We start from the raw sequence: 12,114 nt of genomic DNA, 5'->3' as shown, positions 1-12,114 counted from the left end.
GAGGATATGACCACTGAGGAATTAAAAGACAATTAAAGTTCTTGGAATACAAAATAGTACCTAAAGAGTTCAGATCCCTATAAGAAAGACACTGGAGTGGGGGAAACAAACATTCTAAGATAATGAACATTTATAGCTCCAAAGTGCCACCTCTTAAATTGCTGTGAATGCCTTACATTTGACACAAAAGATCAGTGGAGATGGTAGCACACAGATCGTCAGAAATTTCATCAGACTTTAAACCTCCTGTTGATTTCAATGGTCTTTCAAGACCTTGCAGTAGTTGGACAACCATCCACAATAGATCTTTGATGTCTCTTTGAGAAAACAGCAAAGTAATATTTTCAGGGAAAATCTGTGTTTAACAGATTTTAACTCTGACATTGATGGTTCATGCATGAGGATTGAGTCCTTCTTCTTGCCCTGTTTGAGGAAGTCAGTATGCATAACTCAACTAGCTTGTCATGTAGTATCTAAACTCATAGGCATAAGGCTTCTGTGAGCATGAAAACGTCTTCACATTTTTGGAATATTCCATGTAAGTGAAAATAATTTGACATTGGCAGTGGAGGAATTAATCTCCAACAGAAAATGGAGTTGTTCTTCAGGACCTGCACTCTGATGCAAATGAAGCTACTAAAATGCATGAAGACAAGAAAGTTTTCTGGAGGAGCGTCTCCCCTTACATTTACAGAACCCTTTTCTTCTGGTACGCATATACAAGAATTTATATACTTGTTGTGTAGGTCCAGATACATATGCTCTGACTGATCTTTTTCTCCTTTATGTCACCCTATTCTCTCCTCATAAGTTACTGAATTTCATGAATCATACATGTTCTCTTTTTCTTTTCAGAAAACCTTTCATGTATTCGCTAACAATCCTAGAAGTCATGCTCAAACCAGCAATCTATCCAGAAGTAATTGGGATGGAAAGGCCACATTTAAAAAAAATATTAGACCGTGCTGCAGAACATCTCCTGGTACTGGGAGACTATAATTTATGCCATCATTTTTTTTAATTAGACCTTGGCACAGCTCTAGACTGGGATCCTGCTAGCACTCTCCCAAATCAGTCCTGGACATGGAATGTATCACAGGGACCATTCCCAGCAGACAGACTGCATGCACTCTCTGTTCTGGAAGCTATCATAGGCAGGTGCCATTTCTTAGCAGCTGATCTCAGTGCCCAAGAAAGTGTCAAGTTTAACTTGTATAGATACAGTCAATATGTTCTGCAGTTGATGCCTGTGCAGAGCTTGTTACTTTAATAATTTACATTAATTTAATAATTTACACTGGTGTGACAGTTAACTGACTATCCCCAAAATTACACCAGAATATTGAAATGCTCCCAAAATACTTTGAAATAAGATTTATATAGATTTTAAAGGGTACCATCTACTAGCTGGGTTAATCATTAGCAGTCAAAAAGAAAATTTAGATTCAGAGTTGCCCATGGTACACACCATCCGCAAGCCTTATCTTTATATGCTGTATCAACATGACAACAATGAAATGCCATGTTCCTTGCACCACTTACCTGAATAACACTTGCATAAATCCCTGTAATATCACTGAAGGTCATCGTCAAGTATCAGAGATTCTCATATTTTTTAGATTCATCAGTAGAGATACCTAAAGAATATTAAACATCCAAACCCTTCAACAACAATTATCATTATTAAATAAAATCCTTATCAGCTATATCTTTAGTACAAAAGAAATTACAAGCCCCAAAACACATCTGTAGCATAAATCCATAGCAGTACCTGATTTCTACAAGAGAATATTAATCAAGAAAATGTTTTTACTTTATCAACTACACTAGTGAAAAGGCATTTTCCATTACTTACAATTGCTTATTATACAAAGCTCAATGGGGTGAAGCAGAGGAAATCTTAAACCTTCAGATTTTAGCTGTTGTATTATTTCTCCAGCTTCACAATACGCTTGAAGTACCTTAGATTTCAAATCAAGGGATGTACACTGTGTGAGGGATTTACATAATAAAATTCACATCTGCCTGAGTTTTCCATGTGGACATTGCTTGTCTTAAAATATGAATTAGTATATTTACGAAACAAGTTCCATTTTATGTAATGATTATGATGCTGTTGATATTCATTAAATCAAGGTATTTTTACAATGAAATTGTGAGGCAAGAGCAATGATCAATATTTAATTAGAATTATGTGGAGTGCAGTATAATGATTCAATTGTTATAAAAGCAGAACTAAAAAAAAAAAAAAAAAATGCATGCATGTATGCAAACAGGATTTAGGCCTAACAGTTGAAACAAAAGAAAACAAGCCCAAAATTCAAGCTGATTTAAATTTTACAAAATTTCTGACATACTACAGATCTTTTAACATAACCCCATTCATTTTGTTAATATGATTCTTAAAGCAGTTTTACGGGCACATTATAGTAATGACTGTTTCTAAACCAATAATCTTTCTAAAGTATAAAAAAAGATGTCCAACTCAAACTACAACCCAGAAAGCTTTATGCCACACTGTTGCCTGACCCATTATGAGTGCATACTTTACATGCACAATATGAATGTTACATGGCTAAAGGCGAGTTATACAATGTCTTTTTCTGCGTCACAGAACACTTAACAAAATACCTTGACACTACTATACAACAATGAAGAGAAATCCATACTACATGCCACATCTGGAAAAGCACAAGAGTGTCAAATAAGACTCACTAGTACTCATTGCATGCTCCTTCCTGGTCTCCTGTAATTCTGTGTCATGTTTTGAACATACATTTTCTTCTTGAACCTAGTTTTTGAATTTGATATTTAAATATAGAGGCAGGTCAAAGAATATAATATCTCAGAAATGTGAGTTTTCACCAAGCATAAATGATTATTCAGTAATAAGGAAAAAATAAAAAATCTTATTGTTTCCTAAGATCACTCAAATTTCTTTGAAGAAGAACAGATCTTCTTCACAAAGGCAGGCAGACCCCTTTTGTAATACATTTCTACTCACAAATATTTTCAATAGCTCTAGCATTGACATGCTGCGTAAAGTAGTCTGGAGACAGGATCAGGGGTGGAGCACTAGCTAATCTGTGATGCTACTGGTACCACAGCTAATCTGCAAGAGAGTGAACGTCCTTCGAAATTTCAGTCAAAAATGGTGCGTGTTTTATCCCATTACCACGGAAGAGATAAAGATAAAATCTGGCCACAATTCCTTGCATAATAAGCAATATCTTGGCTACCCAGAGAGGAAATTGATAGCTGTAAAATCAGTGTGCTAGAAACAAAATGGAAATATGAAGTGGTGTACAGATGATTCTAAAACAAGATGCATTGCTAAAGGCACTGGTCTCAAATATCTCCCAAGCTTTGGAAATGGGCAACTTCCGTACCTCAGGCATAAGACCCAAACCAACTGGCATGAGTGTTTGTGAGTCAGCACAGGATTCCTGCACTGAGGATGAAGGTAAGGAAAATAAAGCTAGAGATTCCACTCATTCAGGAAAGGATCTCACTAAATGGTGCAACTTAATGTGTCCAATGCAGCTAGGCTTTCAGAGTTTCTTGTTATGGCAAAAGAACAGCACAGAAAACCCTTATATTGCCTGGAGCAGAAATGGACAAAATGTCATGGTAACTGTGTCTATGGCAACTTTTGACAAGGATAAAAGTAAGTGCTCAATTAACAAAAGTAAAACCATGGCATCTGTGACTTCTAAGAATGTGTTTACCTTGATTTGGCAAGTCACTGCAAAAATAATCATTAAACCTCCAGTCTTAGCAGCTATTCTGGCTTGTTTTACAAAGGTTAATAATGCTTTCTACATGGCACTGGCTTTCTGATGACACAGATTTAACATAGATTACAGTCCAGGGTCAAAAAAGAGTTTCTTTAAGACTTTCCTTAAAGCTACTCTCTTTTTAAATCATGAAAGTGTTCCAGTCTCCAAACACTCCCTACATGTTTGACACTAACCTACTTCCTTCATTTCCTGTACAAACACTAAAAGAATGAGACTGAGTATAATGTCCTCTACTGCACCGATTAGCTGGAGAACAGCATAATGTAGTCAGTCTTTAATCCTGGCTCCAGACGTTGCTGTCAAGCTTTCCTTCAAGAATGAACAAGCAGTAAGAAGGAGAATTATTCAGGAAAAGTCAGGCTCTTTAGAAAAACAGGCCCGGCAGGCGGGGAGGGGGAGTTGCCCTTTATGTTAGGGATAGGCTGGAGAGTATGGAATTCTGTCTGGGGAGTCAGGGTTAAAGGGAAAACAGCTATGGGAGACATTACTATGGGAATCTATTACAAACCACCTGATTAAGAAGAGCCTGCAGATGAAGCACTCTACAGACAGATAGGAACAGCTTCACGTTCACAGGTCCTTGTCCTCATGGGGGATTTCAACCACCATGACATCTGTTGGAAGGACGGTACGGCCCAGCACAAGCAATCCAGAAGGTTCTTCAGTTGTGTAGAAGACAACTTCCTTCTGCAAGAAACAGAGGAGCCTACAAGGAGAGGTGCCATGCTTGGCCTTGTGCTCACCAACAGGGAAGGGCTCTTTGGAAATGTGATGCTCCAGGGCAGCCTTGGATGCAGCGATCACGAGATGGACGAACTTGAGATCCCCAGGACAGTGAGAAGAGCGTGCAGCAAGCTCACTGCCCTGGACTTCAAAAGAGTGGACTTTGGCCTCTTCAGGAACCTGCTTAGTAAGGTTCCATGGGATATAGACCTAGAGGGCAGGGGGACCCAAGAGTGTCAGTTAATATTCAAGGATCACCTGCTACAAGCTCAGGAGTGTTGCATCCCAACTAGAAGGAAGTGCAGCAGGAGGGCCAGGAGAACTCCTTGGGTGGATAAAGAGCTGCTGAGGAAAATTCAAATGAAAAAAAGAGTGGAAATAAAATAAAAAGTGGAAGCAAAGACAGGCAGCCTGGGAAGAATACAGGAATGTTGTCCGGGAAACTAGGGACCAGTTTAGGAAAGCCAAGGCCCAGTTAGAATTAAACTTGGCTAGGATTATTAAGTATAACAGGAAGGGATTCTACAGGTACGTAGTGAATAAAAAACAGACTAGGGACAGCACAGGCCCCCTCAGGAAGCTCTCAGGAGAACTAGCTACACAGGATTTGGAGAAGGATGAGGTTCATTAATGACCTCTTTGCCTTGGTCTTCACTGGCAAAGGCTCTGACCACACCACCCATGTCTTGAAAGGCAGATGCAGGGACTGTGAAAATGAAGACCTTGGGCCCACTGTAGGAGAGGATCTGGTTCAACACCATCTTAAAAATCTGAACGTGCACAAGTCCATGGGTCCTGATGAAACCCATCTGTGGGTCTTGAAGGAGCTGGCAAATGAAGTTGCTAAGCCGCTGGCCATCATATTTGAAAAGTTATGGCAGTCAGGTGAAGTTCCTGACGACTGGCAAAAGGGAAATATAACCCCCATTTTCAAGAAGGGGAAAATGGATGACCCAGGGAACTACAGACCAGTCAGTCTCATCTCTGTGCCTGACAAAATCTTGGAGCCGATTCTCCTGGAAGGCATGCTAAGGCACATGAAAAACAACAAGGTGCTTGGTGACAGCCAGCATGGCTTCACTAAGGGGAAATCCTGCCTGACCAATTTGGTGGCCTTCGATGATGGGGCTACAGAACTGATGGACAGGGGTAGAGCAGTTGATGTCACCTACCTGGACTTCTGCAAAGCTTTCGACACTGTCCCACATGACATCCTTGTCTCTGAATTGGAGAGACATCAATTTGATGGATGGACCACTCGGTGAATAAAGAACTGGCTGGATGGCCACACGCAAAGAGTTGTGGTTAATGGCTCAATGTCCGGCTGGAGACCAGTAACGAGCGGTGTCCCTCAGGGTTCAGTGTTGGGACCAGTCTTGTTCAAGATCTTTGTCAATGACACAGACAGCGGGATTGAGTGCGCCCTCAGCAAGTTTGCCGATGACACCAAGATGTGTGGTTCAGTTGATATGCTGGAGGGAAGGAATGCCATCCAGAGGGACCTGGACACGCTTGTGAGGTGCGCTGATGCCAACCTCATGAAGTTTAACCATGACAAGTGCAAGGTCCTACACCTGGGTGGGAGCAATCCCAGGCACAGCTACAGGCTGGGCAGAGAAGAGATTCAGAGCAGCCCTGAGGAGAAGGACTTGGGGTGTTGGTCGATGAGAAAATGAACGTGAGCTGGCGGTGTGTGCTTGCAGCCCAGAAAGCCAACTGTATCCTGGGCTGCATCAAAAGGAGTGTGACCAGCAGGTCGAAGGAGGTGATCCTGCCCTTCTACTCTGCTCTCGGGAGACCTCACTTGGAGTATTATGTGCAGTTCCGTTGTCCTCAACATAAAAAGGACACGGAACTGTTGGAACAAGTCAAGGGCAGGTTGGACAAAGCCTTGGGTGAGATGGTTTAGTGTGAGATGTCCCCGCCCATGGCAGGGGGGTTGGAACTAGATGATCTTAAGGTCCTTTCCAACCTTAACTATTCTATGATTCTATAATTCTAAGTAAAGATTATTGCCAGTTCTCTGTTCATTCTGTTCTCTCTTCCTGATTTGTCTTCATATGTTCTTCCCATTTCTTCCAGCTGTTATTCAGCAGTAGTCAAGTTTTATTAATGATGTTTACCTACCCCACTGTTTAGCAATCTTTTTTTTCCCATGAGATAGTGAGCATCCATTAACAAGGAAGTCCTTGTGACTTTGATTCCTAGTAATGAAGAATAGAAACTATGGTTTTGTCTGCTAGGTAGGATCCTTTTCCGAAAACATTATCTGCCTGAAAATTAAGCAGCTGTTCTCGGTGCACTATTTTACAAGAGGATGGTTTCAGCAGTTAAGGGATTTAAGGGGTCTTTTTTTTTTTTTCAATTTAAATGCTCACAATATTTTTGTTTGAGGAAAGTGAAAGCTTTGCATAGTGTAAAAATAAAAGCTGACACTGTTCTGTGTCCTACACTTGACTAGTTGAAAACATCAGCACCTTGCATAGATAAAACACTATTATACACAGGCTAGGAAAAATAAGATATTTCTACCCAAAACTTTGATTGTGAGATGAAATGGAACAGCTCATTATTCCATTTCCCTAAGCTATCACCAAAACTGAGGTTTGGCGACTGGGCCTAAGAGGCCGTAAAAGTAAATGAAGTACCCTATCAGAGAAGCCTGAACATAAAAGCACAGACAAATGCGTCAAGCTATGGCTCTCCAAGTTCTCCAGCTTCCATACTGTAGGGTACATCACACAGCAACACTGCCCTGCAGACAGAGACCATTGGTACCCTGAGGTCCCCAGCAGCCCCAAAGTCAAAGCTTTCAATGAAAACATGACTACTTATTTAGTGGTGCAAGTGTACAAAATAATAAAAGTTTTAGTAAACATTCCAGTTTTGGTTGACTGCCCAGTTCTAACAAAAAATCCAGGTAAAGCAAAGAGTAGTGACAAGCTCACCAACTACTGCCAATTAGCAACCAGAAGGTGAGAATCAGGGATGACTTGGCTCACTTGGAGCTAGATGGAAATAAGAAACCAGCACAACTGAAGTATTTCATCAGACCTAGTGTGCTAGCCACAGATTAATAATTTAATTTCCTTCTGGCTTTCTGTCTCCAAAGAACTGATGAGCTTTTGACACTATTCTTTTACCAGAATTGCAAACCTCTCAGCTCTAGAAGTGAGAGTCAAGAGCTGCTTCAGTTCTAACTCATTTGAACAGTCTCTTGCACATAATGTATTTTTCAGCAAGAAGAGCTAAAGTTACTGTCATCTAATGCTATTAAGTCATTTACATGATTAAAAAGTAATTATGAATACGTATTGTTGGATTTGATGAAAATACCCTGTATCACTTGTCATGTATAATACACCGTACCCTTGATACATATGGAGTTGTGAAAGGTGAGATAAAATGCAGTCATTTATGTAATTCAATGTAGACAGGAACACAAAAATAGTGTGGAGGTGGCTAAGGTTTGTGATAGGCAGTTTGTATATCAGCAGACAGAAAAAAATTAAGCCATGCTTAATTACCAATTGTTGGAAGTTCTCATTTGCTTTTCAGAGAAATTATTATCATACCCTACTAAATAGTATTCGGTAATGCAATTCGAAAAACAGACTGTGGTAAATAGAACTTAAACAGTGCTTGTAAAGCTCAGCTATACAGTGACTATACACTGGGCTCTAGGGGAAAAAAGAAAAAAGATTTTACATTAATTACAATGTTTTAACCAAGAGTTTTTAGAATGAAGGCAGCTGAGAAGAGATTCAGAGCAGCCCTGAGAAGGAATTTGGTCAATTAGAAACTTAACATGAGCTGGCAGTGTGCACTCACAGCCCAGAAAGCCAACAGTAACCTGGGCTGCATCAAAAGGACCGTGACCAGCAGGTCAAAGGAGGTGATCCTGCCCATCTACTCTGCTCTTGTGAGACCTCACCTGGAGTATTGTGTGCAGTTCTGGTGTCCTCAACATAAAAAGGACATGGAACTGTTGGAACAAGTCCAGAGAAGGGCCACGAGGATGATCAGGGGACTGGAGCACCTCCCGTATGAAGACAGGCTGAGGAAGTTGGGGCTGTTCAGCCTGGAGAAGAGAAGGCTGCGTGGAGACCTCATAGCAGCCTTCCAGTATCTGAAGGGGGCCTATAGGGATGCTGGGGGGCAACTCATTAGGGACTGTAGTGATAAAACAAGGGGTAACAGGTTAAAACTTAAACAGGGGAAGTTGAGATTGGACATAAAGAGGAAATTCTTCCCTGTAAGGGTTGTGAGGCACTGGAATGGGTTGCCCAAGGAAGCTGTGAATGCTCCATCCCTGGCAGTGTTCAAGACCAAGTTGGACAAGGCCTTTGGTAATATGGTTTAGTGTGAGGTGTCCCTGCCCATGGCAGGGGGGTTGGAACCAGATGATCTTAAGGTCCTTTGCAACCCTAACTATTCTATGATCCTATGATATTTGATTTCCATGCACAAAAGCCTTTGCATTTTGCAAATCCTGACCCAGCAGCGACCCATACCTCCTCCAACCCTGCAGTCTCCCAGCCCTTCCGGCTAACTCCCAGTTACATCCTGGGCATGACGTGCTGTGGTATGGAATACCTCTTTGGTCAGTTTGGGTCAGGTGTCCTGTCTCTGCTTCCTCCTGGCTTCCCCTCCTCCCTGGCAGAGCATGAGGCTCACAAAGTCCTTGGCCAAACCACAACATCATTGTTATCAGCTCTGTTCCCGAGCCGAAAGTCAAAACACTGCACTGCACCAGCTACCAAGAAGGAGAAACATGACTGCTACTGCTGAACCCAGGACAATGTGTAACTATGACAAGGTCGGTGCTGTGCCTAAAATAGGAAGTGTAATGAAGTAGACTGATGAGATACATCAGTTCCATCAACTCTTCCTTTTTTTGCTGAGTCCTGCAGGTCTTAATGTTACCCTCCTCTCTTCTTTTGCCCCCCTGGTCTAGCCAGGGAAGCCAACTGATAAAAGTGGTTTCATCCCATAGTCAAAGTCTATTGCACAAATTCTACAGGCTCTCCAGGCTCATACCAAACGTTAGCAAATGATCTGGTTTTAATACTTAAATTAAATGATTATTTATTCATTTATGTGAAATCTATCCCATTATATTTGAGATATAAGCACTAAATTTACTTAAGTAATGTTTTATTAATTTTTAAAAATTACTTGAAAGAGTAACAAATTCCACTTGTAATTTAAATAATTTAATTCCTTAACCAAGTAATTGTTTTACATTACATTTCAAAAAGTATAACAGACTCACTATTATGTCATTCTGGGAAACAATTTTTACCTTTTTAAAGAAATACCTGTGCTTCAGAAATGATTAAATATCAAATGTTAAAGTCACTCTGCTGTCATGCTCTCCTCAAAACAGAGAATAATAACGTATATAAAATACATATTACCTCATAAACCTCGAATTTTAATAATTGTTCAAGTATCAAATTTTATTTGATTTATATGCTATGCTAATAATTAAGTTACAGTTTATTTTATGTTCTATATATAGTAAAACTATAACATGGAGAAGTCAGGTGATATCCTTACCTTGGAAAACAGAAGGCAGAACTCTTAACTCCATGTTCAGTTCATAAATAAAGGTTGTCTACAGGCAAAAACAAGGAAAAAAACTAGAGAACATGTCTTCTTTCCTTAGAAAAGCTTGGCACCTCACATACTGTTTGGAGAACCTGTCTTCCCCATTCCCTATTCATGCACCCTCTCCATGCTCACAGCCACACTCCCATTTTGAAAACAGGATTCTGAAACAGGTAAGGTGAAGGTCACCAAGGATAGAATCATTCTTCTTGGAATTAATTGAGTTAAATAGTCATTCTCAGCCTGGAATGAAGTGAGTGGATGCAAGTGTTAATGGGGGGCAAAATCACAAACGTCACAGAGGAGGTGATTACTGCAGTGGAGGGGCTTCAGGGTGACCTCTGTGAGGAGAAGCCAGGTCTGCCTTGTGTCAGACACAGTTCCAGCCAGCTCCAGCCAACCCACCACAGGGCACAGTTGAGCCCTCAGACAAGAGCTGGCACCTCAGGGGAAGTGTGTTTAAGGAAGGGTAAAAAATGCTGCCTGACAGGAGGGAGTGAGGAAACATGAGAGAAGCATCTCTGCAGACACCTAGCCCAGTGCAGATGGAGGGGAGGAGGTGCTCCAGCCACAGGAGCAGAGATTCCCCTGCAGCCAGTGGTGCAGCCCATGGTGAGGCAGCTGTGCCCCTGCAGCCCATGGAGGACCACTTCAGAGCAGATACACACCAGCAGCACAGGGAGGACCCCACGGCAGAGCTACAAGTTTTTTAATCTCATATTCTGCCTGTCTTGTTGAGGAGGAGGAGTGAGAGAGTGGATGAGTGTGTGGCTGCTGGCCAAGGTCAGTCCACCAAAGGGACTCAGGAGGTCCCGGGGTCACTGATCACTAGTGTAGAATTACAGAGCTATTTGAATCTGCTGAAGGCATCTCCTGCGGTTTGCTGTCAGACCACTGGTCTGATCTGCACAGCCGTCCATCTGGAACATGAGAACAAGTCCACATCCCGTCAGTACTACACTTAATGGTGATATGACATACAGACCTAGTGTCAGTTGTTAGTAGGAAGAGATGTGAAGATTTACCTCAGAAGAAACGAAGTAGATCCCAGAAGTGGTTTATTTTTACAATGCATTGCATGAGCCCATATGCAAAGTCAATTTTTAAATGAAAGTTGTATTGAAACAACCAAACTGGAACAACAACAGTTTTATCTGACAAAATAATCTGTCTTTCTCTCCCTGTACAAAGACTAAAACCCCTTTTTGGGTTAACAGTGCTTTTAGTCCAAGCCAGCAAGTGTGTCTGGAGATATAAACAAGAGCCCACATGCTGCTTTTACTCAAAACAGTAGCTTCAATATTTGAAGTAAGATTACAGGCTAAATTACTCAAGTCCTACTATTTTACCAGTACCTTCCAGTAATTCCTCTTGTGTTTTCAGAACACCCACATAACTTCTCAATGTACAGTGCAAAGAAATCAACAAGAATGAAGACTCACAGGATATACCACTGAAAAACATACTGGTACAGATGAAATAAAGAGAGAGGAAGTGCAAAAGATAACATAAGGATGCCAAAATGGCTTGCACATCTTTGCTAGTCAGATTAGACTAATGTGGAAATTGCTACAGGGATGTCAAGTACTGAGACTCAATATAATATAAGAATTATAACTACATTAGTTCTTAACACAGGAAAATATTATTGACTACATGTAGTTTTCTGCTAGTTCTGGAAAGCCAAAAGCTAAAGGCTATCAGGTTTGATCCTGAAGATTTCATCAAATTAAAACAGGCAGAACTCATTTGCTTAAGAACTACAGTGTGCACTGGCGTAAGAAAAATAGCATTGAAGAGCAGGTTAAATAAAGACAAATAATGTAAGGCTTGAATTATGAATGTAGTTCAAGGTGGCAATGTCATGCATACTTTCCAGCCTGTTTTTTGAACTGCAGGTGCAGCTCCACCCTGAATGCAAGTAAGAACTTTAGTAAGGTCTAACTTACCGAGAAAAGAAAGCACCCATCATTTTAGG

The sequence above is a fragment of the Pezoporus wallicus genome, unplaced genomic scaffold (assembly GCF_028554395.1).
Source record: "Pezoporus wallicus isolate ANWC-B61680 ecotype Strahan unplaced genomic scaffold, APGP_CSIRO_Pwel_v1 contig_6974, whole genome shotgun sequence".
Taxonomy (NCBI): domain Eukaryota; kingdom Metazoa; phylum Chordata; class Aves; order Psittaciformes; family Psittacidae; genus Pezoporus; species Pezoporus wallicus.
The sequence above is the reverse complement of the archived record's forward strand: the minus strand, read 5'-3'. Positions refer to the sequence as shown.